This window comes from Lathamus discolor, chromosome 5 (genome assembly GCF_037157495.1).
Source record: "Lathamus discolor isolate bLatDis1 chromosome 5, bLatDis1.hap1, whole genome shotgun sequence".
Classification (NCBI taxonomy): Eukaryota; Metazoa; Chordata; class Aves; order Psittaciformes; family Psittacidae; genus Lathamus; species Lathamus discolor.
Window position 1 is genome coordinate 8319067 of NC_088888.1, and position 11453 is coordinate 8330519.

An 11453-nucleotide genomic window follows, 5' to 3' on the forward strand; every position below is an offset into this window, starting at 1 on the left:
ATGATTGCTGAGAAGCTTTGCATGCTTGTTTCCCATGCATATATAGTAACAATAGTTACTTACTGCACTCTTATTTTTCTGTATATGTAGAGGCACAATAAGAAGTTGCCATGCAATTTTCCCTTATACAATTATGAATTAATGGCTAAACCAATTCCCATTTTAACCCCACTTCCCACCCCCATTGCTGAGATGACCTATCCTGTATTAAAATGTTTGCCCTTTGAAAATAGTCTGTCATGTATTCTTTTCATCTACATGTCTGAATGAATCTTCACACTCCTTCTGTTGTTCGTAGAGACCCATTTAGTGCACAGGTTTTTAAAGCATAGCTCAGTATGGCCAGTTGGCTTCTCTAATCAGCCTAAGTCATCGGTGTCAGTCTAACATGTATGAACAGTCAGACCACTCAAAATCTGTGCTCTGAGAATATTATTGAGTTGATAAAATAAAACGTTTACAAACTATGAACTGTCAGGACAAAAGATACTGTACAATTTTAATTTCATCTATTTCTGGGTATCCATTATGAAATAGTCTTTAATTACATGCTCACATACCCCTTTTTCCTCGAGCTTTCTGCCTCATTCAGTGCACAGTCTGGATAACAAGTTCTTCAATATTTTATTTTCTCCTTGCTGTTCAGTTTGTAGCCCTGAGCCTTATTTATTGTCCATATTCAAACCAGCTCTGGAGAGACATTATTAATTTTTCCCTGGGCTTTTCTAAGGTTTTCATAACTACAGTACCTGAGCCAATATTAAAAATTGCAGAATGCCCATGTAAGATGACAGATGCTATTATCCCAGTTGTAGAGGAAAACTGAGGCAAGAGAGGCTGCAGGTAAAACCATTCACTAATACCAAGTGCACAATCTGAAGTTTTTTCTGAGTACTTCGCATACAACACTACATACTCTAAGCATCCACTACAACTTCAAAGCATGCTTCCACTGACTTCAGATCACAGCTTTCAGTGATCAGCGTTGCATATACTGGGATATGGCAAGGATATTCTTGATACATGCAAGACAGAAGAAGGCATGCTCTCCAAAGATGCAAATGTCCTAAACAGCATAAGGAGTAACTGCCCAAAAAATGCCTGGCTCTAAAAACCTGTCCAAAATCACATCGGATTTGTAGAAGAGGAGCCAGAACATATCGTTTCACAGCGGTGTTCACCTGTCCTTGACGTGTGGTACACCTCACTCCTTTTAGCAAGGACTCTTGCACTGGAGGGGCAGGTGTAGTGCTCATTGGCACCATAGCTTTCTTCATTACCTGGTCATTACTTATTGCTAAGAATAGACCTCTTTTGTGTACAGAACAAGTAAATGAGGCTCTGGAGACAACTGCATTAAACTGTGTAATTAAAGGCTATATCATAACATATACAAATAAAGTGGAAGGATCTAAGTTACGTAAGAAGCCTTATGTCTCAGAGCTGCTATTTTTGTCTTTGCAACCTAAAGAATGTTCTTTTAAGGTAGTAAAATAGTCAGTGTGTGTAATTCTTTGCAGGTTTTCAAAACTCTACTCCCACTCAGACATCCCAGCCACAGCCACTGTGTTTTCTGCACTTGAATGAGGAAGCACCATTTTCACAGGGCCCATTCCTGGCAGGGAAGTTGCTGATGGACTGACACTTTCCTGGCTCCAAATCTGGATAGCTGGACCTATAGCACAGGCTACATGGTGACTAATGACAGGGAAGACCTGCTGAGGCTGAAACTAAAGTATGCAATTGCAGTCCAAACAATCTTTCAGGAGTTTCCTGATGAAATCTAAGACATCTCCACTACTGCTGTACAAACGTATTTTGCAACTTGAACAGATTCTGGTGGGTTTTCAAAGGATTGGCAAAAGGCTTAACCCTGAAAATCAAGTTACTCCTGCCCAAATGGTTTTTATATTTCTGCTTCAAAATAAGACTCAAGTCAAAAAGAATCAGAATGGAAATGAAACTTACTTAAGAGTTCCCTTGGGGAGATACTGCTGCTAACATAAATGTCAGGTTTTCAGTTGAGATGTTTTTGGGTGACTAAATCAAATATATTTTGAGAGACTTAAAACTGAAAAAAGAAGGCTTCCTTACTATACTGGGTCACTGTCTATTTTCTTTCATTACTATAGCTGATATTCCTCTGTAGTAAATGTGTCTTTTAAATAAATAAATAAAGACTGACTTACACAGAATCGTTTCAGTACATTTCAGAACCATTTTTTCCAAGGAATTGAGTTTTTAAAATAAAATCTAAACATTGTACATGCACATCTGCTTGTTCAGTGTTGCCATTAAATAACTTTGCCTAAATATTTCTTAAACTCGTCCTGTCAAACCTTTATATGAGATATAGTGTAGCCCTAATACAATGTTCCATATGCAAGACCCAGGAATGCAGTGCTAATCTTTGACTTCACCAACTAGTATTTTTAAGATACATCTGTCTTTGTAAGAGTCACATTTTTTAATATCCCAGGATATTTGAACACATCTTAATTATTTTTCTCCATATTTAGGGATTGTTACTTTCTCTACTTACAGAACCAGCTGCTTATTCCTGCTTTGTGTGTTAAACATTTATGAAGATTAAAAATATTTATTTTCCCTTTTCCTTTCCATGATTTATGTTATATCCATTATGTTATATTGTGTACTATTTTGACTGTAGAGCATACAAATATGTATTAGCCATTAGGGCGGGAGGTGAAGGCAGAATAAAGTCACAGTCAAATTACCAATAAATTTCTCTATGATCACTTAATTCATAGATGGTCCCACTGTATCTGTTTGGATCATTTGCATGAATATTTTTATCCCCTTGATCCCCAATATATATTATTATATACAATTATGCTGCAGATAACCATACTTATGTTAATAATATAATATGACTATTAACGGAAATTATTACCCTATATGTTACCTCCTGGTATTTAATCACCTAGTGACATTTTCAGGAATATTAAATGTTACTACCCACACTGATTTAAATAGGACTATGTGTGTTAGTACAGAGAGAGGAGAAAAGTTTTGAAAATAAAGAGTTCAATAGTCGAAAAAGAAATCCCAATTTAAAATTGTGGTTTAGCATAATCAGACACAAGCTATCCTGCAGAATCAGAGACTAAAATGAAAGTAGTTATAAATTCTTAGAAACGACGATTCATGTTTTTACATATTATAAATGTTGTGCCTAGTATGTAATCTTATTAGATGCATCTTTAAAAATGCAAGTTTAATGAATAATAATGAGTTTAAATTCAGATTTCCATATGCATATAAATTTTGTCCAAGCTCAATGTATGTATCTTTTACCACCTCTTTGTTGCATTTTCTACAGAAGAATTGCAGTGCTATCTCTTTAGGAAAGCTTAAATGCTGCAGGAAAATAGTACCAGTCAGAGATCCAAGTCCTGTGTAACATCCCTAAAGGCTGTTTTTTGCTAAGCAGTGAAGGGAGTATAATTTAATGCACTCTGATTTTACCGTCACTTAAAATATGTCCCGAGCTCAGCAGTACTCCTCTGCAGTCTTTTACTTTTTTCTTTTGAAACATAGTAGATAGATAGTACACAAAAAAGTAAAACAAAAAGTTTACCAGCCTAATGGATATCAGCAAAGGTACATGTATTGATTCATTAATCATCATTTAATCTACTACCTACACTTACCAGACTAACCAAATACGAGCTTCTGTGATTATTTACAACATTCATGCATTTCATAAACTGGCTAAAAACTGTTCTCAATTAAACAGAATACTAAAGAGAACTTGTCCTAAATGTAACTTTATAAAGCCTCCTAAATTATATATAAAGAGAAGAAAAAAAAAGGGTTTTTTATAGGCAATGCTGCTTTTATCAGCCAGTGACATGTTTATTTTACCGCTGTTAATGTGTCATTTCTGGGATTTATATCAGTAAAGATTAAAAACCATGTAGTTTTTTAGTATTTCTAAAATTGATGCAGTTGTTATTTTAATTTCTATTATTATTATTTCTAAGTGAAACAGTATAGCAACTGCACTAAGGGTATTTCTTCCCCTTAGAGTAAAATGAGAACAAGGGGGAATGGCTTTAAACTGAAAGAGGGGAGATTTCGCTTAGACATTAGGAACAAATTTCTTTACCTTGAGTGTGCTGAGGCCCTGGCACAGGTTGCCCAGAGCAGCTGTGGCTGCCCCATCCCTGGCAGTGTTCTAAGTCAGGTTGGACGGGGCTTGGAGCAACCTGGCCTAGTGGAAGGTGTCTCTGCCCATGGCAGGGGGTTGGAGCTGGATGTGCTTTAAGGTCTCTTCCAACCCAAACCACTCAGTGATTATGATTCTCTCATATCTGCCCCCATACACATGGGGAACCATGCTGCAGCTTGGTCCTACTACACTGTTATGCATAAAGAGAAATAATTTTTCATGGGAGGACTGTGTTAAATTCATTTGGATAGAGCAGTTCCTCAGGCAGTTGTGCCAGTTGGTCCAAAAGGGCAAACTGAGAGGAGTTTTCTGACTGAGAACATGCAGTAGCATAAGGGGAGCCAAGGTCTTAGCCTGTTTACCCTGTAGGCATGTGAATCTTGCTTACAACTTCTTGAATTTCTGTCTATGCAGCTGTGACTGATTCCTGCAAGCATTATTGATTACCAATGTTCTGGCCAGAAAAATTATTTAAGGAATTTGAAATAATATGAAATACTTCAGTGATTTGGAAAATATTTCCTCTGTTTTAAAAGCAGTCCATTTTCAAAGATCAGTAAGATAAAATTCACTGAATAGAGAAGCCTGATAGCTACACTGTATATATATTAATAAAAATCATGAAGGTTTTTAGCTGAGCTTGGGAAATGGACCTCCATTTTCTAAGACTTAGTAGCATCACTTTTAAATCAAATCTTGGAAAAACTCTTATTACTGAAATTTCTATAGCACTCCAATATATTTGAGAGTTGCTTTCCTTTTAGCTGCATTTCAAAACAAGTTTCTCTATTTATTTATTTATTTTAAGTATTTCAGCTAAGTGTTTGCTTGGTAAGAGCTGTACAATGGTTCATATATGACTGCAGGTTCTCCTCTGAAGTACTGGATTTCTTCAGAAAATCATTTTAGCTGTAAGAGTGACCTTTGGTTCTTGGGTTTTGCAGCTGGGTTTTCCTTCTTGCAAGATTTACTAGAGTTAAGAAAAACTTACTACGCAACAACACTTCTTTTTTAGCTTTGGATCCAGATATTTTCTCTTCTTTAAAAAATAGATCCTTCATAAATGACTGTATCAGATGAATGGTAGACATCTGGAAGCATAAAATGGAAAAAAAGGAGAGATGAAGGACTAAGAAGTAACTAAGTACTGGAAATGGGATTTGGAATTGCTATTTTATTTTCACAATTCTATTACAACTTCTTTATATATCTCAAGTATTTAATCTCCCTCACAGTTTTCCATCCATAAAATAAGGTTAATAATATTCAGTGTCATCTTATTACCATTCCCTGTCTGTTTTGTTTAGTAATGTCTGGGATTTCAGAGCATATTTTGCTATGTTCCTACCAGTATCTACTACAAGAGATATGGATCTTACTTGTGGTGTTAGATGTTCCGTATTATATATAGTAAATTGTAGTTGAGATACAGATACTGGAACAAAAATAATGACCATATTTTTTGTAATTTAGGGTATTCCAGATTACTTTAAGGGCAACAAAGTTCCTGATGTACTCATGCCTATTCCTTATAAACATGTTCTTCTTTGGAATAACCTGTTTGGGCATTGTTTGTGGTTTATTTCTCATAACATGGCAACAAGATCTATTAACAAGATTAATCTATCTGTGTGAAAAACTGTGTATATTTATAAAGGGGTCCTTAACAAATCAAAAGATTCTTAAGTTTGTCTCCTTTGCAAGAAAAAACAAAGATGCTTTTTGGAAGTGAACCAAAAACCTGCTAAAATACATGTAGGATTGCATTTTATAGGGATAAATGTCAGCTGATAAGAAGAATTTTCTTAGGTGTGCTGCAGTTTAATAGTATTTGTGCAGGCTATTGTGTGAAGGATTTTGAGCTTTCCAGCAGAAAAAGTGTTTACAAAATGTCACACAATGTAAAGCTCTGCACTTGCAAAAAGGTGTAAAGTGGGAAACAGTGATTTTCATTAATACCTGGTTATGTAAAGGCTATTCTGAACAATACAGACTGATTAGTTAGTAGAGAAGAAAAGCACTTTACTAAGTCTACAGCCTTTTGGTTCTTCTGCTACTAGGAATTAGCCTAGAAGCATAAGATGAATTTGTTCATCTATATTTGAATTGAAAGGAAGATCTGATTTTCAGTGATGTAACAGTGGAATGATCCTCCTCAGGCAACCTTTGAAAGCAAAGGAATATTCTTTTTGATTTCAGAAGTGTTTGAATCAAGGAGTTTGGTTCTTTCTCAAATTGCTTGAGCTGTGACCTGCATGGAAGTTAGTTATTATTGTTCATGATAAATGTATCCAAATATGTTATTTTTACTATTTATTAAAAAAACTTATGTAGAAATCATTCTGATCTGATCTTTATATGATGAAATAATGTTGTGAAGGCCTAAAGTATATATAGCTTAAAGTAGTGTAGCTGTAACATTTGATGTCATGAAGGCCTTATGAGGGTTTCCTTAGATAACATATAGTAGAACAAGAAGTAATTCACTTATGTTTTTCATGAATATATATTGTATTTAAGAGGACAGATAGACTGGGAAATGTCCAAATGACCATTTGAAAATATGTAACTTGACCTGAACACACAGTCCAGCTACACACTGAATAAAAGGACCAAACAGAGAGTATATGACACCCATATAATAGAAGAGGATAAGCTAATGAAGAATGCAAAATCTAAAGGACAAAGAACTGGTTAAATATATGTGAAGGGGAATCATAGGTTGCATTCCAGCTCCTGAGTTATTAGATTCCATTGGCACAATATGTTCAGCTGAACTGTTCAGCTAAGCAAGGCTAATAACTCAGATCACAAGAAAAGAGTGATTAGATAGAAGCTCAGTGCAACGACAGAGACAAAATCCCAGAATGAGCAATCCACAGTGCTGACCCAATGTTCTCAATTTCAGCTTGATTCTAAGTGGAGTGACAAGGGGGTTTGAGGGAGCAAAGCACTTTGGCTAAATGAAATGTCAGCAAGTCTGTGATTGCAGAAGGGAGCATGGAGAATTCAGACCTTTAAATGTGTGAGCAAATGCACTGAACATGTGAACTCCTAATTAAAGGAGAAGTTAAGTAAGTATTAGCTATCTGTCATAAAAGTAAATGTTTAATCATTAATGGAAAGAACAATAGTAAATGGACCAGTTATTCTAAAATGTTGAACAGGCTACTGGAGTTTGAAATACTATTTTATCAAGTAGAAAAATGCTAAAATATTTATCTTCAAAATCATTTTATTCTGACATTTTAATTTCACTAAGTAGTGAGGAAATACAGAGTCCATAGCTTTGAAGACTGTAACATTACTCTGACCCCTCCTCTGGAACACGTAAATCTTTGTTACAATTTACACATGTACTCAAACACATTTTAAAATGGAAATAGCCTTAAACATAACAAGATTTTATGAGCTTTCCTAGGTGCAGAGTAAATAGAGGTTTTCCAAAGCCAAGTGTGTACTTACTCACCTCTCAGGTCTATAGGAATTTGCTGACAAACTTTCTTTTGTGCTTTTGGTTACTACACCAGCTCTGAGAAGCAATCAGACACACTATATAGGTATTTCCTAATATTGCTAAACTATAGCAGAACATATTAAAAAATAAGACACCATCTCTTCTATGGTCCATTGCCGGACTACACTACATGTGCATCACACTTCCTTCCTTTTTCTTTCCCTTCCATAGCAGTGTATGTTGTCACTACAGGATCACTGGAGGTAGTGTACATATTTAATTAAATAGTTCATGTTGTAGCCGATACACCATTCCTGGATAATAAATAAATTACTCTTACTTTAAAACACCTACCAATCTCACTCGGGATGTTATGCTGCAGAAACCCAAATACTGTATTTTTTAAATCTCTAGTAAGATTTGTATGTGCCAAAAATCTGCTGCTAGCTTTGTAAGTACTTCAAAGTAAAACAAGATCAGCTATTTTCAGTGATGGTCTTGGACAAGAGACTACAGGTTCTGTTTCCTTAAAATAGTATAAAATATATATTTCCTTTGGGGCGAAACATATGAAAGCAATTTTTCCTCTCTATTTAATCTATTTTGCAAGGTACACTGTAGTGCCATTCTATTTCAGCAAATGTTAAAACAGTATATTTTTTTTTCCCCTTTTGGGAAAAAGACTTGCATTTTTATTCTATTGAAATTGCTTGCTTACAAAGAAAATGTCTGGAGTTTGGGGGAATGTATCAAGTTATTTCTGTGCCTCTTTCATAGAACAGTTGCTAGCAGACACTATTCATCAGCAGGAATTCGGGTATATTTGAGTAACACATGCCAGGGAGAGAGACAAGATTATATGTTTGGTTAGAATTTCTTTGTGCCTCCTTTAAAAGCCCTCAGAATATATGTACATTTCAAGCTGTGAAAAAGATAGTAGAATTGTCATTAGATTTAGGAGTCTGGATTCTAATGAAGAGATTTTGTAAACTTCTTTAGGAATAACACCAAATTGGCGAGTGATGTTTAAATCATAAATCTCTGATTAGTTTATCTTGGCATAAACTCTGTGTCCTCAGTTCCACTGAGTAATAAATTGCAGAGTGCAATTTCATTCAAGGACCTACCTGAGGTAGAATAAATTCCTAAACGTTTTATTCTTCCCCATTAATTGATAGTAAAGTGGTATCCTTCAGATATCTCAGTCCTGTAGTTCTTATACTGGAGGACTGAATTTGTTTTTTTGAATTCAGTCTTCTTCAAATGTCAGTGGATGTGAGTGTCATATCCAATTTCAGCCTGGAGCTATTTTCCCTCATAGAAATACTAACAGGTTTGGTTTAATTTGCTCTAATCCCTATGCAAAGATGTTAAGGAGGCTTAGCTTATTCTTGGGTGAAATATCATTTTATTGTATTTTTAGAAATTTTATTATATAAAAATCTTTCAGGAGCTACCTGACTTAAACAGCATGACTGTCAAAACTTCCTAAGTATGCTCAGGGACAGACTTTTTTCCCCCTAAGTCCTCTTCAGAGGTCACATTTTCTCTATGCCTGAAGTAAGCCTGATGGACTTTTACCTTGTGGAATACACTGTATTTGCAATGCATTCAAACGATGAGAATTAATGGGTTAGTGGTTTCTGAACTAAATATATGTTTAGTATAAAATTTTCACTGCAGTTAAATCCATGAGGGTTTTTGCCATTCACATGATTTGTTTGTGGAATTGATGGTATGGTTTCACACGTTCTAATGCATAAGAGCTCTCCCAGTCCAAATAATGAGTAATTTTCGCCCTTCATAGTCTCAAATGCTTGAAAGCTGTTTGCCTTTTTAATTCCCTAGCAGATATGTACCTTGCAGTGGCAGCTCCATTACAATTTTATGCAAGAGAAAAAAAGTAGTTCTCAAGCTAAAGATTTATGTTCCATTTACAGAGTGTATTCAAAAGTAAAATTTCGTATGAAAGAATCACAAATTATATACAATACAGAACATTCAAGATAGATAGAATTCTTATGCAATGCATACAGAATTGAAACAAGAATGTTGTGGAGCATTTCTCAATGAATATGGTATGTTTGTGCTATGAAGATAAAAATTGATATAATCAGTTGTATGAAAAAAGAAATAAGTATCTACCTCTTGCTATGGAGACATCAGACTTTTGAATGACAAAGTGAAGGGGGTATTTTAAGCTCATTGATTAAAGGTCAGTATAGAAGCCAAAGAGAATGACGAAAATCCACCACTCAGGTTGCTCTTCAGAGCAGCAAAATAAGATTCATGGTTCTGTAGGAGATGAAATTGCTGGAAATGCAGTACAAGAGCTCTCCAAGGGGTAAGACCTTCAAAAAGGCCATTTCAATGAGTAGCCATTCCTGAGGATATTATAAAAAAAAAAACTCTAACCATATGGTCAGTCTGGAGCATGTGAAAAAATAGTAGTAAAGCAGCACGATGCAGTTGGACTATATATTGTTTTACTCAGGACGGGTGCTTTCACATTATATTTATGTAGTGACCAAGAACTACTAAGTGACAGCAGTGCAAAGGTCAGAATTTGATAACAGAATTTCTCATATCTTGGAAAGGCAGGGCTATAGGGTAACACCTTCTTAAAGAATATCCTGAGACTTCATCTCTGAATAGGCACAGATTGTTTTGCTTCATGTTTATTTGGCTTATCAAATAAAAAAAGCCCTCCCCCAATTTACATTTCTCTCTTCTTCTGCCTATACACTGAAGTTCTATTTTCTCATACCTTGTTTGTGCTGTTTTTGCTTAGTCTTGCATTCTCTCTTTTCTTTGACTTTACAGATTAAGTAAAGCAGCTAAAAAAGGACAGGTCCAGTAACAGCTTATATTCTCAAGCCTTGTTTTTCCAAACAGGATGATTCAGACTTCTGAACTTGTGGATCAGAACAAACAAACAGATCCTTCTAGACGGATACAAGTCCATCATAACAGAATGCATTTGTCCTCATTTACATCTAAGCTTCTGCAAAATAATTAATTTCGACTACGCATCATGTGAAGTGTGGATTTACATAAAGGTGATTATTTAATCTGAATGGAACAATTACGTTTTGAAAGATAGTAGCTTGTATACATGCTGCAAGACCAGTATCTCTATATGGTTCCAATTTGTGTTAATCTAATGATCCAACTTAAATTTTATTCATCTCAAATTTCATGTTCTAGGAAGGTATCAGATGAATTGGTCCAGGTTTCATTGGAGTATCACTAAGGGCCTTCAGGTCAATGTAGACATTTGTTGAAATGTCTTGCTAACTCTGCTACTGGACTCTGATAATATGCTTCCTATTGATTCTGTCCACAGTCATGTGCTAAAAAATGCCATGTAATGTTCAGCACTTCTACAATCTGCTGTTGATATACCTGTCAGCTGCACTCGTGTCTTTACAGAGCATTACATCCTCCTTCTCTTTACTCCATGTGCCATTCCAATTTAAGAAGATACACCTGTTACTATCTACTATTCTTTCTTTTTTCCTAATGAATATAATACTCATCTGCTGTTGATCACGTTCTCCAGAAATGACAGGATGTCTGAGATTCTCAGGCAGTTTCCTTTTAGCATTCCCCAGTTATCACATTGTCTAATTTGCATTGCTGATTCTTTTAAGATGTTGAACCACATTCCACTAAAATTTCTTCCCTTGGATATTTCATTCTTAGACTAAGTCAGAATAACTCATATTCCTTATTGAATGACATTTAACACAGTGATAAAGATAAGGAAATGTACATAGCAATCATAATTGGTTTTAGATG